The following is a 20,268-nucleotide window of genomic DNA, read 5'->3' as shown; positions in this document are numbered from 1 at the left end:
TGCACTGGCTACTTGGAAGTGGGATCACTATTGCCATGCATACCTCTAGCGAAAAGCCATACACAATCATGTTGTGAGCCTGTTCCACAGAACCTACCATCAGAGACTGGCACAGCTGCCCATGGTGCGGCAACCGCTTTGGCGTCAATCACAGCACAGCAATCGGCCGTGATATACCACACGAAGCTGACCAACTCATCACAGGCAGCCAAGTGCAGCGTCTTCTCGTTTCATGTCTGTGCCAGAAACCTGTTGTGATAAAGATGCATCTTCTCGAACCATGCGTTAAAACACCTCATCTGTCAAGTAAAATTTGTCTTCGTACACCCCCCTTCACTGTTGCTTACAGCCGTGTATGTTGGTGTTTGTGTGTGTTTGCATGTGTTTGAGTACATAATTAAAGTGTTTCACAACGAGGCAGCAATTGTGATGCCTATCGGAATGGGAAGTCCTCACAGAAGTTTTTTTAGAAGCACCTGTATCCACTGTGCAGCTTTATTTTCCTGCAGCATTTCACACGCTTGAATATGCAGCAGCGAAACCAAATTCCTGCAATAGCATCGGCAGTTATTTGACGTGCTGCACAATTGTGCTACACAGAGAGGACACACAAAAATAATTTTTAGAGCCTGTAAGCTGGCACAGTACTTATCGCAGGTCTGATATACTTCAGAAGCAAGAAATGAAAGTATTGTGCATAAAACTGCGACCCAGAGGCAAAACACAAAAGATTAGTTGCTTAATGATTACAGGCTTGCATAGCAGTTGTCATAGGTTTGGCACATTTCAGAAGCAGTAAACAAAGTATGGCAGTTAACAGTGCAGAAACATGACACAAGTAGTGCTATGTACAATGTTTGCATGAGGTAGTCTCCATTAGTGAACCTTCCAGGACTACAGGCCTGCATATACTGTTAGGACGCATAGAAAGCATTTGCTTAATGCTAAACAGTGTAAAGCTGACAAATTGAATGCATAATATTGCGAGTTCTAGTGCGCACAGTGATTGTAGCGTACGCAGAAAATCCCATAGGTATATATAAACTGGTGCAAAAACATCACATATGCATCAAACAAATGGTGTGTGGGCAGAAGGTATCGCTCAAAAACAAAGCAACTCAGTCATGAGAACGAAGAAAAAAAAATACAGAGCCCACTACAATGAAAGCTACATCGAAAGCCCTGTCACGGTGGCACTGCAGTGAATGAAGGCTTCGGGTTCAAGCATTCCCATGATCATGTTCTTTCCTAAACTATCCAGCTACGTACAAACAGATGATCATGCAAGGACAGAGCTTCATTTTGGCCTACACTACATGCTTCACAGTCGTTTTGTATTACCTAAAGAGAAACAAATAGAACCACGGAGCCTGCACGTTGCACTTTCAGCACTTTTCTCATCGATACTAGTAGGCGCCGACCGAAAACACCTTCGCAAGTTGTTTTTGTCCATTTCCGTGTCAAGCGCTCCATGAAATTTTATCGCTGCAGGCCCTGAACTTCGACTGCATTCTATTAGATTTTCAGCATTCTCACGGCACTTGCACGGCACTTCGATTACCGACGACGCTAAAAAAAGCAGCACCTTCTCGGGGAATCAGCTGTTTGCTTGCAGGCCGCCATGTGCACGCCATGACGCCGCCCGCGCACCCTCGCGTCAACAAAAGTTACCTAATAGCAAGTATAACTACAAAACTGAGAACGCTTCAACTTGAGCTCAATGTTAATCAATACTAAAAATAGTATCTTGCCAAAATAAACCTTTGTTTGTTTTATTTATTGCGTATTAGTTGCGTCGTGTTAGAAAAAGTTAGGAGACGGTCCCTGCTCAGTTTTGTGCCACACTGTGACATCAACGTTTGCCGAGGATTCGGGACTACTAGGGCGGAGCCACGCTAAAAGTCGCTGGTAATTGGACGATTTCGCATACTCGTCACGATTGACGTCTCAAGGCTGCATCACAGCTTCGTAATTTTGACGTCACGCTCACAAACTTGTGAGCGGAGTCCGTAATTCGGCCCCTGGCTCTGATTCTTGAATCCGTTCCTAATAGGCACTCAAGGCAGAGAAAACATCTCAGCCCGCGATGAATATAGGAAGACGCACAACATAGCGGCAAGTGGAAGTCTAGTGAAAGACGTTAAAGTGAAAACGAGTGCTATTTCATCAGTTGAGTGATGAGGCCTAGGTGTACATGGGTGCCTTTTATTGTTTGTACATATTTATTTTAAAACCTGTGAAAAATACGCAGCGGTGGTCCATGCAAGTGGATTGTACGGCGCTACAGAGATTGTGCCCTTGGATTACTGAAACTATGTATTCAACTTTTCAACTTTGTTTTAAGTAGGTATTATGTTGCAAGAATGAAGGCATTATCGAACATCAAATGTCAGTCCACTTTCTAAGCTTTATCTGCAATGTACTTCCAATTCATCGTCATCATTTTAAGGTAAACTGAAACGCGAACGATAGACGGTCCACAAAGAAGAGGCAAACACAAGGACAGGCGAGAACTGAAAACTGCTTTATTCTGCATGATAACACATATGTATGCCCTCAGCCGCTATTACACAAGCAGAGAAAAACAAGCAAAAATCGACGACTCATTCAATGCAAAACAACAAGCTATTCAATGCAAGTCAATAACGCCGCGAGGACATGAACTTTTATACGGCTGCACAAAAAGAAGTTGAAGTATCGCTAATGCAGTCTTCTGCTTTCTTCTTTATCTGATAGGCTTCCAGTGCCACAGTTGCGCGTTCATTTCTGGTTCTGCCCAGAATCGATGTATCAGAAAATCGCGGTGCACACCTGCAATCAAGAATGTGAGACATGATATGCAAACTTGTGTCATATTTGTTGTTTACATTTCGCGCATGCTCCGAGTCACTAATTAATACAACCGCCTGTCAGCCCGACGTAGGTTTTTCCACATGTAAGAGGTATGGCAGAAACAACTCCAACAGTGCATGAGACGTAGTTGGTCTCGTGCCCCACCACACGTCCATCACCACACGTGCGGCAGCACAGCTTAGACAGCTTGATCGGGGCAGAAAATCCCAGAGGGACACAATGCCTGGCGGCAAGTTTCTTGAGGTGGCGTGACACCTTATGAAGATAGGGCATTACCCCTGGCCTGAACGTTTCACGTCCGGCCGCCCTAGTTTTGTAGCGAAAAGCTTCACTAGGCTAGTAAACTCCGAGACTCACGTGTGCTCTGTCGTTAGAAAAAGCCACAGCTGCGCATGCGCAAACCACGTGACGTCGCAGGAGTAGAAGATTTATGCACTGCGGTAGGTTTGCAAGACGTTCCTTCCGGGTCTATCCTTCCGGCGACCGCGTACTTCACCGCAGCGAGGTTTCGAAAAAACGTTCTATTAAATATGAAAAATGGACATTTTTTAAGATCTGATGACTACCTGCATCTAAATTATTCTTGGAATATAAAATTATGTCATTCACGGCAACTTGAGATTTCACTAACAAGGCTGCGATGCCGTATCCCACCTTTAAATTTCTATCTTTGCAGGTCTGGTTTAGCACTGTCTCCCGTCTGCGCATTTTGCGGTGAACAAGAAACATTAGATCACTTTTTATTGTTTTGCCGCCGCTTTACTACGCTGAGAAAACAGTTGATGGAAAGGCCATTGCAACAGCTTGGCCTTAGTTTAAGCATCCCGACATTATTATCATTTGGCGCCACCACCCTTGGGCACAGTCACAGGTCTGTTTTTACCGCCATGCAAAATTTTTTACTGGACTCAAATCGTTTCCCTTGCTAAATATTTAAACATCACTTGTTCTACAAGTGATTGGAGGGTCAAATTCTAAAGTTAAAGCTCAGCTACTTTGGTCATCTGATGAGAAGAGAGGAGTCCCTGGAGAAAGATTTGATGTTGGGAAAGGTTGAGGGTCGCCGGAGAAGGGGTAGGCAGCGAACGCGATGGTTAGATGGCATTCTCGAGGCATTGCAGATGAAGCTATGTGATGTTAAGAAGATAGTGAGAGACCGGAAAGCGTGGCGTGACATGGTTCATGGGGTCACGAAGAGTCGGACACGACTGAACGCCTGAACTGAACTGAACTGAACTGTTCTACAATTATAGTGTCAATCTCCCGTGAGTGTTACCACTTTTCATTTTATATTTAACTTATTTCCCGTTTTGTTTCCTTTCCTCTACCCCTCAAATCATTTTTTTTATGCAATTATATAAAAAAAAATCTTTGCTACCCAATTCTTGGCCGATCCCCCTCTGTGGGTATCGTTATTTGTTATTTGGGCGGGTAAGTTATTTGGGGGGTAAGTTATTTGGACAACAACAACAACGTTGGCGTGGAACTGCGAACCTTATGCCGGGAAAGAGAAGAATGACAGGAGACGATTCGTCGGGTGCTGCTGCTCAGGCCGAAGCCACTGCTGCGCCGTAGAATACAACCTTGATTGAGACCAAATCGTCGGCCTCTTCTATAGTGCCTGAGAGCAATAACACCCCAGAAACGCCACCGTAATGCGTAAGAAGTATGCCCGAACTAAGGCAGACCAAACAACAATAGGAGCCTCCGATTGGCGGCATCGCAGTCGTGTAAGAACGGCCGACATTGTTCCGCTTACGCAAAACCGTTTCCATAAAGATCCCGCCGCACCCAAGGCAGTCATCGAGTCCAGCACACAAGAACCACGATCAATATCGGGTGGATACGTCGCAGGCACAACGCCGCTCGAAATAGAAAATGGCCGAATGCTGCACAGCGCATGCTTCGAGGTGAGTCCAGCATTCGGAAAGCGAGGCATGCATTGTGAGTTTTCCTCGACTGAAGAAAGGATTCAAATATACCAAAGTGGGGTACGACGGATAAAATTCACCGATCCGCTTAAATTGCGTAAAATTTTGATTTTCTTCCGGCAAATGTTGCTGCGCAAAATTGAAGGCGAATTTTTTTAGAACTTGCATAAACGTGGTTCGAAATATCGATCGATACACGTGCAGCAGTCTCCGTAACACGACGCGATACTTTACAGTAGAAAGGAAGCTGTTTATCAGCCGTGTAAAACCAGATCCCACTTTATACCACGATCAGCCTCATATCGGCGCATCCATGTTGATCTCTTCTTCCACTGGGATGCGTCGTTTAAACAGGAACTCTAGAAGGCTGCTTCATCTAGCCTTTCATTTCGTATCACGGAATGACAGCTGTGCAGAGTACAATGCTTGGCCAGATTTGTGCGTGGTCAGCCTACAGTTCTTAGAACGCACTTCATAATGCACCGCATGAAAATATACATCGTTAATTTATGCGTTGTCGCATTAAACATGTCACCGCTTGCCCAAGCAGGTGGTGCTTCGTTTGTGCCTGCCTGCTTCCACAAACTTTTATCTCAGTCCGATAGTCGCGATTTCAAAGCTCCTTGGGTTCCCAGCGTAAAACAGGTAAATTGAAGGCGTTGTTTTCCATTTATTATGCACCCGTTCTTGCATCATTATGCAATGCGCGAAAACTCATTCAACAAAATTTAACTTGCGTCAAAATGGCATTCCATATTTCGAACGCTAGTTGACAACAGAATGAAGGCAACCTTAAAAATGAATCAAACAAAGGATCAAGCAGGTGTTTGGAAAGTTCACACGGGTCAAGTGGATGTAGCTAGCCCAGGACCTGGTTAAATGGAGTAACATCGGAGGGGGCTTCGCGCTGCAGTGGCTATATTCCGGCTGACGATGATGATGATGTTCAAATAAATTTCGGTTGGGGCTATAGTTGGCGCAATATTCCTAAGGTAAATTGAAGCGCAAATGATAAACGGTCCACAAAGAAGAGGCAAACACAAGGACAGGCGCTAACTAACAACTGCTTTATTCCTCATGACATCGCATATATATGCCGTCCACGACCGTTGCACAAGCAGGGAAAAACAAGCAATCGACGACTCATTCAATGCAAGACAGCAAGTCTTTCAATGCAATTCAACAACGCCGCATAAAGTGTAGTGGTAGTATTGCTAATGCAGTCTTCTGCTTTCTTCTTTATCTGATAGGCTTCCAGTGCCAACCTTGCGCGTTCATTCTTCTTCTGCCCAGAATTGATGTATCGGAAAATCGCGGTGAAAACCTGCAATCAAGAAAGTATGACACGAGATGGAAACCTTTGTCATCTTTGTTTTTTACATTTCGCGCATGCTCCCTGATTCGCTCATTAATACAGCGGCCTGTCTGCCTGACATAGGATTTTTTTCACATGTACGAGGTATGGCATAAACCTCTCCAATAGTGCATGGGACGTAGTTGGTCTCGTGCCTGATTTGGCAACCATGCCTTCCATCACCGCACCTGCCGGAGTACAGCTTAGACAGCTTTTTCGGAGCAAAAAATGCCAGAGGGACACAATGCCTTGTGGCAACTTTCTTCAGGTGGTGTGACATCTTATGAATATAGGGCACGACCACTGGCAGCCCTCTGCCTTGAAGTTTTCGTTTTTTGCTTCTGGATCAATGTCTCGGCAGCAGCTATCAAGAGCGACCAAGGGAAATTCGTTGCCAAAAGCCGGCGCACATGATTATCAAAACGTGGTTGAATTTTATACACACACGATTTTCTGATTGACGATTTCATGCACGAAGAAACAATGTTGCTTTTAACAATTTTTGAGTGTGCAGTCTTGAACGAAAGACGTTCCTTCTTTGTGCGAGGCTAGAATTCCCAGCACATATGACTTTCTTGGAGCTCGAGGTTAAGGTCCAAAAACTACAAAACACTCTCGTGGGAAAGCTCGTGAGTAAAAACAAGGCCTTGTTCATTTTGCTTAATACCTTTTAAAACTTCATTAATCGTGTCTTGGTAGAACGAGACGGTGTAAAACTACCAGAAGTCATCAACGTACTGAAAACGTTTCTAACAAAACGTACATTGAAAAGAAGCCTTAAATACTGGTCAAGTTTGGCTAAAAATGTATCAGAAAGACCTGGATCGACACAAGACCTAATACAAAAGCCATTCAGCTTTAAATGCGACCGGTATTTAAGAACAATAAAAGTGACCTTAAGGTAATGCTCTAAAATAGACTTAAAAAGTTCCGCACAGAAAGTCCGGCAGCATTCTGAAAAGCAATAACACCGTTTTCCTCAATTCACGTTTGTACAGTATTCAAAAGTTCATCCTGCGGCAGTGAATATATCTTCAATGCCAATGGAAAAAACATAACCGATATTCTCATTGCATTTCAAAAACTGTACTACTTCGTCCGAGTTCTAGGTCGTTTATTCTAACAGTTTCAATCTCTTTGCAAGAATCTCTGTGCTGCCAGCATCCAGTCTAACCTACAATGGTCCTAAAGGGAAAGTCCAGCTCGTGCGTCATAGCCGTAAAAGATAAAATAAAAATATACCTCTTTTGTTGTCTAAGTCTTTTGCAAGCGAGGGCAGCTTAGTTTCTTGCAAAAATTTATGAACTTGGTTTTTACCCTGACCTCACGTTTTTAACTGGCACAAAGAGTTTTTGATACAGCCTACATTGCTTTTTCATCAAACGTTCCATTATCTACCACTGCAAATCCTCCCGGTTTGTCTGCCTGCAAGAGGAGCAAACTTTTGTCTTTCAGGAAAGATAGTACACTACTAACCATGTCTGCCAAGCACAGGCCTAATAGAAAGACTATGAGTTTGCCATTATGTTACGTGATATGACTGTAACGTGTTGTGATGTGACTGTACTAACTTCACCCATCCCTCTCTCACGACTTTTATATTCACTCACCCCCTCCCCTCAATGAAGGGTAGCAAATCTGTTTCTTTTACGGGTTAACCTCCCTGCCTTTCTTCCTCATCTTCCTCCTCCTCCTCTTGCTGTGGGCTGTTCCTTTGGGGGCAGTTTTTAGCAAATACTCAATACCTTCAAGAAGGCACCGTTCTTGGTTTTTTAGCTTGGCCTTGGAGGCCACACACCTGTTCATTTTCACCAATTCTTGGCAGGGACGTGTGAAGGAACACAGAACTGGGACCCTTTTCCAGCAGGCGGGAGACATTTTCTGGTAGGCTCACGTTTCCAAGCACCTTAACACCCTCTCTTTCAGTGCACTTTGTGTTTTTTCCTGTACTGCACAGATCTTTCAAAATACAAGTCCATTTAGCTTCCGTAAGCTGGGCAGCAAGACGTACAAACGAGCATTACTTCCAAATAGGAAGCCATTCAGTGTCCACAGAATAGCAAACCACCCAAAGCCAGTCTTGGTAAAGGCGGACTTGTCTCCAAAGCTCCGAGCGAAGAAGCTTGCAGATTCTCTTGGCATGAGCCCATGAAGGTGCTCATATCTGCTGGGATGATTCTTTTTCGTGTTCTGGGGATACCAGCCTCGTGCAAAGACGGAATTTCTATCTTTTAATTCTGCACACGCAAAAATTGCTAAAAGAGGCATTGGTTCTTCGTGCATGGAATCGTTCGTCAGAAAATCGTGTGTGTAAAAAATGCAAGCAAGTTTTGATAACCAGGTGCGCCGGCTTTTGGTAACAAATTTCCCTTTGTCGCTCTTGATAGCCGTTGCCGAGACATTGATCCAGAAGCAAAAAAAAAAAAAAATGGTGGTGGCTTAGCTTGGTTAGGCCTGGATATCAGAAGCGACAAGGTTCCGCGATGCTATGACTTAGCTTGTGGTTCCTTGGCGTAGTCAGCCCACTACAAACACTTTCAAATAGATTGTCTGGGAAGCGAGGCACGAGTAGCATAGCCATGCTCCTGCACCCAAATGTCAAGGTCCACTTTTCGTAAACGGTTAACCTCATCGTCACATCCAGTGTTCTTCTCAGCAGTCAAACGCGCCTGTCTTGCTGCGTCACTCTTACGTTTCTTTTCCAACCGCTCGGCACGCTGTTCTTCACTTTCCTCGGCCTCCTCTTCATTCCACGGTGCAGCAGTGGCTTCGGCCTGAGCAGCAGCACCCGACAAATCGTCTCCTGTCATTCTTCTCTTTCCAGGCATAAGCTGCCACGGTGCCACGCCAACGTCTTGCAAACCTACCGCAGTGCATAAATCTTCTACTCCTGCGACGTCACGTGGTTTGCGCATGCGCAGCTGTGGCTTTTTCTAACGACAGAGCACACGTGAGTCTCGGAGTTTACTAGCCTAGTGAAGCTTTTCGCTACAAAACTAGGGCGGCCGGACGTGAAACGTTCAGGCCAGGGGTAATGCCCTATCTTCATAAGGTGTCACGCCACCTCAAGAAACTTGCCGCCAGGCATTGTGTCCCTCTGGGATTTTCTGCCCCGATCAAGCTGTCTAAGCTGTGCTGCCGCACGTGTGGTGATGGACGTGTGGTGGGGCACGAGACCAACTACGTCTCATGCACTGTTGGAGTTGTTTCTGCCATACCTCTTACATGTGGAAAAACCTACGTCGGGCTGACAGGCGGTTGTATTAATTAGTGACTCGGAGCATGCGCGAAATGTAAACAACAAATATGACACAAGTTTGCATATCATGTCTCACATTCTTGATTGCAGGTGTGCACCGCGATTTTCTGATACATCGATTCTGGGCAGAACCAGAAATGAACGCGCAACTGTGGCACTGGAAGCCTATCAGATAAAGAAGAAAGCAGAAGACTGCATTAGCGATACTTCAACTTCTTTTTATGCAGCCGTATAAAAGTTCATGTCCTTGCGGCGTTATTGACTTGCATTGAAAGACTTGCTGTCTTGCATTGAATGAGTCGTCGATTGCTTGTTTTTCCCTGCTTGTGCAACGGTCGTGGACGGCATATATATGCGATGTCATGAGGAATAAAGCAGTTGTTAGTTAGCGCCTGTCCTTGTGTTTGCCTCTTCTTTGTGGACCGTTTATCATTTGCGCTTCAATTTACCTTAGGAATATTGCGCCAACTATAGCCCCAACCGAAATTTATTTGAACATCATCATCATCGTCAGCCGGAATATAGCCACTGCAGCGCGAAGCCCCCTCCGATGTTACTCCATTTAACCAGGTTCTGGGCTAGCTACATCCACTTGACCCGTGTGAACTTTCCAAACACCTGCTTGATCCTTTGTTTGATTCATTTTTAAGGTTGCCTTCATTCTGTTGTCAACTAGCGTTCGAAATATGGAATGCCATTTTGACGCAATTTAAATTTTGTTGAATGAGTTTTCGCGCATTGCATAATGATGCAAGAACGGGTGCATAATAAATGGGAACAACGCCTTCAATTTACCTGTTTTACGCTGGGAACCCAAGGAGCTTTGAAATCGCGACTATCGGACTGAGATAAAAGTTTGTGGAAGCAGGCAGGCACAAACGAAGCACCATCTGCTTGGGCAAGCGGTGACATGTTTAATGCGACAACGCATAAATTAACGATGTATATTTTCATGCGGTGCATTATGAAGTGCGTTCTAAGAACTGTAGGCTGACCACGCACAAATCTGGCCAAGCATTGTACTCTGCACAGCTGTCATTCCGTGATACGAAATGAAAGGCTAGATGAAGCAGCCTTCTAGAGTTCCTGTTTAAACGACGCATCCCAGTGGAAGAAGAGATCAACATGGATGCGCCGATATGAGGCTGATCGTGGTATAAAGTGGGATCTGGTTTTACACGGCTGATAAACAGCTTCCTTTCTACTGTAAAGTATCGCGTCGTGTTACGGAGACTGCTGCACGTGTATCGATCGATATTTCGAACCACGTTTATGCAAGTTCTAAAAAAATTCGCCTTCAATTTTGCGCAGCAACATTTGCCGGAAGAAAATCAAAATTTTACGCAATAATAAGCGGATCGGTGAATTTTATCCGTCGTACCCCACTTTGGTATATTTGAATCCTTTCTTCAGTCGAGGAAAACTCACAATGCATGCCTCGCTTTCCGAATGCTGGACTCACCTCGAAGCATGCGCTGTGCAGCATTCGGCCATTTTCTATTTCGAGCGGCGTTGTGCCTGCGACGTATCCACCCCGATATTGATCGTGGTTCTTGTGTGCTGGACTCGATGACTGCCTTGGGTGCGGCGGGATCTTTATGGAAACGGTTTTGCGTAAGCGGAACAATGTCGGCCGTTCTTACACGACTGCGATGCCGACAATCGGAGGCTCTTATTGTTGTTTGGTCTGCCTTAGTTCGGGCATACTTCTTACGCATTACGGTGGCGTTTCTGGGGTGTTATTGCTCTCAGGCAGTATAGAAGGGGCCGACGATTTGGTCTCAATCAAGGTTGTATCAGTCAGGCCAGTGAACGAAAGGCGTTTATTGAGAACGCGCTTTTATAGCAGAGGGAGGCGTGGCCGACCAAGACGCTAATCTTGAACTTGGCAATGATGACGCGCCGGGCTTGGCACGTGCGTCGTTTACGATGCAAACGTGTGCTGCTAGGTGAAACTTCTATTATTCTCGTAATATCAAATATTCAGCCAATAAATTGGCGAAGTTGCGAAAAACAATAATATAACAGGAGCGATCAGACAGTGACAAAAAAAAAAATAACGGCATAATTATGCTTTCCGGATGGCGCACGTTCCTCCCAAGGAAAGGCGCGCTCGCTGCAATCGAAGGTTACAGCATGTTCTCTTCAGGACAAGCCGGTTGCAGGACTTGTGGGGATTCCATTGTACCCTATCGGTGACGCTAGGTAGATCTCTGCACAGCATAAATATCAATTCAGGTGTGATTCTGTTGCAGCATCTTGAGCTGCAGCAGATCCAACAAGTTTTTTTGTTAAGAAACCACGCTGGGATACCTTTCACTGTTCGGGGCCATAGCTGCTTCGTGTGATACGGGCGCTCCTTGAAGCAGATTAATTTTCTAATCTTTTCACGTATTTTATAAGGATAAGTGAAAAACAATGTTCGAAACATCATCGGGAACTGGAAAGAGAACGGAAAAAACTGGCGGCCCTGACGGCAGCTTTTCAGTGAATGTGGAAAGCAAGGCACCCGTGTGCTTTGCGATGTCAGTGCAAAACACCCCAGGTAATTGAAGCTATCCGGAGCCCTCATTGCCGTAATATCTTTCGGACGTTAAACCCCCTAAACAAAACAACCTTTACCGATATAATGGACACACCTCATATAAACCTATTGCCATCAAACTTCTATGTAAGATTATGTACTTGCTTTCGGTCCCTTTGACATTATCCTATAAACGAATATGACGGGCCTAAAATACAGCTCCGGACCATGAAAAGGAAATAACAAGAAGATAAGATGGATCACTGCCTTGTCGTGGCGGAGGGGCTTGCGAAACTCGATGAAGTCGTAAACTCTGCTGTGTAGGGCTACCAAAGATAGACAGGTCACGGCAGAGAGTTCTGACAAAATGTGATTCACTGGAGAAGGTAATGGCAACTCTCTCCAGTATTTGCTGCCAAGAAATCCCTATGGCCAGTCACAATAACATTAATGATATGGCGCCGGAAGATGAGCCCCCCCCCCCAGGTTGGAATGCGTCCCACATGTTACTGCGGATGAACAAAGGACGATTCCTAGTAGCTCCAGGACGAATGAAGCGGCTGGGCTAAAGCCAAAAGGACGCTCAGTTGTGGATGTGTCGGGAAGCGACCGGAAAGTCCGATGTTGCAAGGAGATATATCTCATAGCAACATGTAAAGTAAGATCTATGACGCAAGGTAAACTGGATGTCGTCAAGCGAGAAATGAACAGAATAAACATTGATATCTTAGGTATCAGCGAGGTCAAGTGGACCGGAATGGGAGAATTTCTTTCCGGTGACCATTATGTCTTTTATTGTGGGCACGAATCCAGGAAAAGGAATGGGGTTGCTCTCATAGTAAACAGAAGAATGGGCAAAGCAGTGGTAGGGTACAACCCTAAAAACGACCGAATGCTTTCACTTCAGACCCAAGGTCACCTTTTCAACATAACAGTTATCCAAGTCTATGCACCAACCACTACTGCTGAAGAAGCTGACGTTGAGAGATTTTATGCTTACCTGCAATGCCTTTTAGACCGCACTCCATCATCAGACGTCCTTTTTCTAATAGGAGACTGGAATGCTAAGGTGGGGAGTGAAAAAATATCCGGAATTACAGGCAAGTTCGGTCTTGGTGAGCCAAATGAAGCTGGGCAGAGGCTAGTAGAGTTTTGTCAAGAAAACAACCTGACCATAGCGAACACTCTTTTTCAACGGCACAAGAGGGGCCTGTACACATGGGCTTCACCGGGCGGTCTGTACAGGCATCAGATTGATTATATTCGTTGCCGGCAGAGATGGAGAAGCGCTATACAAGCAGTAAAAACAAGGCCTGGGGCCGATTGTGGCACCGATCATCAGCTTCTTGTTGCCAAATGTAAGCTTCGATTGAGGAAAACCCAGAAAACTAGAAGGCCTTTCAGGTATGATCTGGATCAAATTCCATCAGAATATGCTGTGGAAGTGAGAAATCGATTTCAAGAATTATATCTAGGAGACAGAGAGCCTGAAGAGATGTGGACTGATGTTCGTGATATAATACAAGAAGCTTCTACTAAGGTAGTTCCAAAGCAAAAAAAAATGAAAGAAAGCAAACTGGTTATCTGAAGAGGCTTTGCAAATAGCTGAGGAAAGGAGGATGGCAAAAGTTATGGGGGAAAGAGAAAGATACAAGGGTCTCAATGCGGATTTTCAGAAAATAGCAAGGAGAGATAAGAATGCCTTGCTGAACATACAGTGCCAAGCAGTTGAGGACAACTGCCAATTGAGGACCAAAAGAGCCCTGTATAAGACAATCAAAGATATCAAAGGAAGCTTCTGTGCTAAGCTGGGCGTGATAAAGGTCAGACGAGACAGGGACCTCACTGAAGCCTCAGAGATAAAGAAGAGGTGGCAGGAATACACAGAAGAACTGTACAAGAAGGACCCGGATGTGCAAACCAAACTTAAGACGGTTGTGATTACTGATCTCGAGCCGGGCATCCTGAAGAGTGAAGTTGATTGGGCCTTAGCCAGCCTTGCTAAGAACAAAGCTAGCGGAATTGATGGAATTCCAGCTGAGTTGCTTCAAAACCTCAACCATGACGCTTTTAACGTTCTGTATACATTGTCAGCGAATTTGGACAGCCCTGCAGTGGCCACAGGATTGGAGGAGGTCAGTTTACATCCCTATTCCAAAGAAAGGCAGTGCCAAAGATTGTTCCAACTACCGCACTATCGCGCTTATTTCGCATGCTAGCAAGGTGATGTTGAAAATCCTCCAGGGTAGGCTGCAGCAGTATGTGGATCGGGAGCTTCCGGACGTTCAAGCTAGGTTTCGCAAGGGCAGAGGAACTAGAGACCAAATTGCCAAACTTCGCTGGATCATGGAAAAGGCAAGAGAGTTTCAGGAACCAATCTACTTCTGCTTTATTCATTATGCGAAAGCGTATGACTGTGTAGATCACAGTAGACTGTGGCAAGCTCTCCAAGAGATGGGAGTTCCAATTCACCTCATCTGTCACCTCAGGAACCTTTATGAAGGGCAAAAGGCCACAGTCAGAACGGGGCATGGTCTTACTGATTGATTTCCGATTGAGAAAGGAGTGAGACAAGGCTGCATACTGTCGCCCTGTCTATTTAACCTATATGCTGAGTGCATCATGAGGAAGGCCGGTCTGGACGAGTCTTCAGCTGGAGTGAAGATTGCTGGAAAACGTATCAGAAATCTTAGATATGCGGATGATACCACTTTAATGGCAGAAAGTGAAGTGGAACTCAAGAGACTTCTGATGCGCGTATAAGAAGAGAGTGAGAAGTTCGCGCCTAAACTGAATATTAAAAAGACAAAGATTATGGCGTCTTGCCCTATCAAGATCTGGAGCATCAACGGACAAGAAGTGGAAGCTGTGACAGATTTTCTCTTCTTGTGCAAGAATACCTCGGAAGGAGACTGCAGCAATGAAATTAGGAGACGCGTGCTTCTGGAAAAGAGAGCCATGGCTAGCCTTGACCGCCTAGTGAAGAACAGAGACATTAGTCTGCCTACCAAGATCCGTATAACTCGTGCTATAGTCTTTCCAGTTGTGACGTATGGATGCGAGAGTTGGACTGTGAAGAAGGCTGACCGCCGAATAATTGACGCGTTTGAATTGTGGTGCTGGCGGAGACTCTTGAGCGTTCTTTGGACGGCCAGAAGATCAAATCAGTCGATACTGTCGACCATAAACCGTGACTGCTTATTGGAGGGCTAAATTCTAAAGTTAAAGCTCAGGTACTTTGGTCATCTGATGAGAAGAGAGGAGTCGCTGGAAAAAGATTTGATGTTGGGAAAGGTTGAGGGTCACCGGAGAAGGGGTAGGCAGCGAACGCGATGGTTAGATGGCATCCTCGAGGCGCTGCAGATGATGTTATGTGATGTTAGGAAGACAGTGAGAGACCGGGAAGCGTGGCGTGATATGGTCCATAGGGTCACGTAGAGTCGGACACGACTGAACGACTGAAGTGAACTGAACTGAAGATTGGGACGGAGATCATTAGGTAAGCACTCGCAGATTATGACTAGCAGCTTACCGGTATCGCTCAAGAGGAACGTATACAACAGTTGCATCTTACTTGTATTCATCTATGGGGCTGAAACGTGGAGGCTAACCAAGAGAGTTCTACTTAAGTGGAGGACGATTCAGAAGGCTATGGAACGAAAAATGGTAGGGGTAACATGAGATAGGAAGCGTGCACAGTGGGTCAGAGAAATAACTCAAGTTACCGACATTCTAGGGGAAATTAAGAAGAAGAAATGGACATGGGCAGGACATGTAGTGCGAAGAGAGGATAACCGATGGTCGCTGAGGGTAACAAACTGGATTCCAAGGGAAGGAAAGCGTAGCAGGGAGCGGCAGAAATTTAGGTGGGCGGATGAGATTAAGAAGTTCGCTGGGGTCAAGTTGATGCAACTAGCACAGAACCGGGTTAAGTGCAGAAATATGAGAGAGGACTTCGCCCTGCAGGGGGTATAGTCAGGCTGCTGCTGCTGATGATGATGATGATGACCGGATTTCAGCATCATCAATACGAGCCTCTAACTACAAAACATGGCGAGCTGTTTCAGTTGAGGTCGTTTGCAGGGTATCTACGTCTTGGCGCTGGGACATGAGTGCTTGATAGTAAGCATCTAAAAACATCTAAGTCGATCATGCGCTTGTTAAGGTCGTTTATTGTTTTATCTGTGTTTGTAAGCTGTATTTTGAGGCCCTTTACCTCCTCTACAAGTTGCTTTTGCTTTGCAGTTAGTTTCTGCATATCGGTTAGGACAGTGGGGCCAGGATTTGTTTCTACGTCAGCGGATAGGGTTAAAATCAGGCGCACGACATGAACACATTCACAAGCAATAGAGACGCAACACTTGGCTCGGGAACTGTACGAAGAAATAATTGCTTGATTTTTTAGCATAGAGAGCGTATCTTTGACTGACCTGCATGGCGAAAGGAAAGCGGTTAGCAAACTGCACTGTGGCCCACAAAGCTGCGTCGACAATGGGTCTTCTTTTATAGCTGGCTGCTCTTGATGCGTCTTTCCAGGGTGGCTCGCGTTCCAGTGATAGGATTGGCGGAAATGCCGATAAATCCGGGAACGGGGTGGCATATGGCCGCCACATCTTCGTAGCCGGGTGACGGGCACCCGAAGCCAGGGAGGGAATCAGCAGGTTGCTCATTAGACACATGACGAAGGGAAAGCGGTTAGCAAACTGCACTGTGGCCCACAAAGCTGCTTCGACAATGGGTCTTCTTTTATAGCTGGCTGCTCTTGATGCGTCTTTCCAGGGTGGCTCGCGTTCCAGTGATAGGATTGACGGAAATGCCGATGAATTCAGGAACGGGGAAGCATATGGCCGCCACATCTTCGTAGCCGGGTGACGGGCACTCGAAGCCAGGGAGGGAATCAGCAGGTTGCTCATTAGACACATGACGAAGGGAAAGCGGTTAGCAAACTGCACTGTGGCCCACAAAGCTTCGTCGACAATGGGTCTTCTTTTATAGCTGGCTGCTCTTGATGCGTCTTTCCAGGGTGGCTCGCGTTCCAGTGATAGGATTGACGGAAATGCCGATGAATCCGGGAACGGGGTGGCATATGGCCGCCACATCTTCGTAGCCGGGTGACGGGCACCCGAAGCCAGGGAGGGAATCAGCAGGTTGCTCATTAGACACATGACGAAGGGAAAGCGGTTAGCAAACTGCACTGTGGCCCACAAAGCTGCTTCGACAATGGGTCTTCTTTTATAGCTGGCTGCTCTTGATGCGTCTTTCCAGGGTGGCTCGCGTTCCAGTGATAGGATTGACGGAAATGCCGATGAATCCGGGAACGGGCTGGCATATGGCCGCCACATCTTCGTAGCCGGGTGACGGGCACCCAAAGCCAGGGAGGGAATCAGCAGGTTGCTCATTAGACACATGACGAAGGGAAAGCGGGTAGCAAACTGCACCGTGGCCCACCTCTTCAAAGGACGCTACATCTGTGAATGACTTTCAATCACCACTAACAGATGTGTCCCTCAGGGGGCTGGTCTATCACGATTGCTTTTCTTAATATATGTAAATGACTTGCCTTCTAATATTATTTGTAAATTACGACTCATTGCAGATGACTGTGTTATATATAACAGGCTGATAATGAAGACTTACAACACGACCTCAACAGTATTGCATCATCGTGTGAAATGGCAGATGCCTTTAAACCTTACTAAGTGAAAATCATTGTCTTTCACCAGGAAACACACATTTATACACCACACTTACAGCATTTCATTAGTCTCTATCAACGTAGCCCAATCCTACAAATATCTGTGTACATCTGACATCGTCACTTTCGTGGGCCACTGACATTGAATCAATTTGCTCCGACGCTTCACGCTCACTTGGCTACCTGTGACGTAATCTTAAATCTTAATCTCCTGAAATACGGCAGCGTACAAAACATTTTTACGCCCAAAGTTAGAGTCATCCGTCTGGCATCCATGGCAATCCTACCCCACTATCGAATTAGAATCAATCCAAAATCGTGCAGCTCGGTTCATTACTTCATGTTACCCACGAAATTCAAGCTCTTTCAACATTTGAATCCCACCTATGCTTAGTTCACACATTTTATAATACATAATGACGCCACTACTTGATAGCTGCCCCATTAAGAACGTCCGCCCGCCTCAGCCACGATAAACCGATAGCATGTGTAAGGGCCACACGTCTGCTTATAACGGCTCATTCTTTCCTTACGCAATAGTACTCTGGAATTTGCTGCTTAAGGACATCGCTTCATGTACTGATCGTAAAACATAGCGCGAAAAATTAAAAGCTCATTTCACTTAGATATCGACTGTTTTTTGTACTAATTTTTTTCTTAATTTAGTCTTATGTTATAGCGCTGTATAATCATTCGCTAAACTCTTACATGAATACTATTGTTCTCAGGTGTGTTGCACTTTGTTGTTCCTTTTTTTACTTTTCACTGTGTGCCTTATATTCATTGCTTCCGACATTTTCAAAACTGCATATTGTCACGTAGTGGTGACGAGGTCGACGACACAAATGAAGGGTCGATGATTGCACTAAAGAAACTCTTCATTTGGGCTGACTTGCGCCCGCAAAAGAACTACGCAACTCGGCGGCGGCGATAGGAACAAACGTGCTCGTCGATCGTCGAACAAAGAATACCCGTCACACTCGGCAACGCTCAATTTAAAGACTGCACAGAACAATCTAGATAACGTCGCAAACAGCTACCAGCACGGGCTGGAACATTGTGGAAAAGACACCCGAGTGGCCGGAACCTTCGAGACAGATCTCGGTGCGTCTTGCGCTACAACAAAACTGATAAAGGTGTGACTCGCGACATCGAGCAGTAACAAACAAAGATTACGGAACTGATACGCGGTCCAGAATCAGAGTGATAAGCCTGTATGCCGGCGGCTGTTAAAAAACAACAAATACTGTTTTGAAGGTTTCGCGGCATTACTCCGCCCTTAAAAAAAACATCGCCTCGATGTTTCAAAACAAAGAAACTTAAACATAAACACTGCAAAGTTTAAACACTACACATTCTTTAACGCGCGTAATATGGCTTCAGTCGTACAACATGTACAATTTCTGGGCGTGCGCGTCGCCGTTGTGATGCTGACATTCCGTCGGGAATGACTTCATAGTCCAGTGGGCCGACGCGGCGAATGATTTTGTGCGGCCCAAAGTATCGACGCAACAACTTTTCACTTAATCCGCGACGGCGAACAGGTGTCCAAACCCACACTTGGTCTCCTGGATTGTACTCTGCATGGTGTCGTCGTAAGTTGTATCGTCGGCTGTCGGTGCGCTGTTGGTCTTTAATACGCAGCCGTGCGAGTCGTCGGGCTTCCTCTGCACGCTGCAGGTAGGCGGCGACGTCGAGGTTGTCCTCGTTGGTTACGTGCGGTAGCATTGCGTCGAGCGTCGTCGTGGGCTCCCTACCGTACACAAGCTTGAACGGAGTCGCTCTGGTCGTCTCCTGGACTGCCGTGTTATACGCGAAGATCACGTACGGCAAGATGGCGTCCCAGGTCTTGTGTTCAGTGTCGACGTACATAGCGATCATGTCAGCGATCGTTTTGTTCAGGCGCTCCGTAAGGCCATTGGTCTGGGGATGGTACGCAGTTGTTCGTCGATGGCTTGTGTGACTGTTTTCCAGGATGGCTTGCGTCAACTCTGCCGTAAACGCCGTTCCCCTGTCCGTGATGAGCACTTCTGGGGCGCCGTGTCGCAAGAGAATTTGTTCGACAAAAAATTTGGCGACTTCTACTGCGGTACCGTGGGGTAGGGCTTTTGCTTCGGCGTAACGGGTAAGGTAGTCAGTGGCCACGATGATCCACTTGTTACCCATAGAAGAAGATGGAAAGGGGCCAAGGAGATCCATCCCAATTTGTTGAAAGGGCAGGACTGGTGGCGGAATCGGGTTTAGTAGTCCTGCTGGTCTGATCGGCGGCGTCTTGCGTCGTTGGCACTCACGACACGTCTTCACGTAGTGGGCAACTTCGGCAGGCAGTCGCGACCAGTAGTACTTCTCCTGGATTCGATGCAACGTGCGCGCAAATCCGAGGTGGCCTGCTGTGGGCTCATCGTGCAACGCCTGCAGAATTTCTTGCCGGAGGGTTTTAGGCACTACGAGAAGCTGCGCGGTCCTGTTGGGTGCGAAGTTCTTCTTCACGAGGAGGCAATTGCTTAACGCGAACGATGATAAATTTCGCCTGAACACACCAGGAGGGGAAGCGGTCTTTCCTTCCAAGTAATCGGCTAGCGCTTTCAGCTCAGGGTCTGATCGCTGTTGTTCTGCGAAACTGCTGGCGCTTACCGGTCCCAAAAAGGCGTC

General features: G+C 46.1%; 1 pseudogene; it reads right to left on the bottom strand.

Moving 5' to 3' along the window:
* LOC146187541 (uncharacterized) overlaps positions 1-16,357 on the bottom strand; it is a 202,327-nt pseudogene extending 185,970 nt beyond the window's left edge.
* Between the last annotated feature and the right edge of the window lie 3,911 nt (positions 16,358-20,268).

This window comes from Amblyomma maculatum, chromosome 6 (assembly GCF_055883805.1).
Source record: "Amblyomma maculatum isolate TAMU_Amacu chromosome 6, ASM5588380v1, whole genome shotgun sequence".
Lineage (NCBI taxonomy): Eukaryota > Metazoa > Arthropoda > Arachnida > Ixodida > Ixodidae > Amblyomma > Amblyomma maculatum.
Note: the sequence above shows the minus strand (reverse complement) of the source record. Positions and strands in the feature narration are given on the sequence as shown.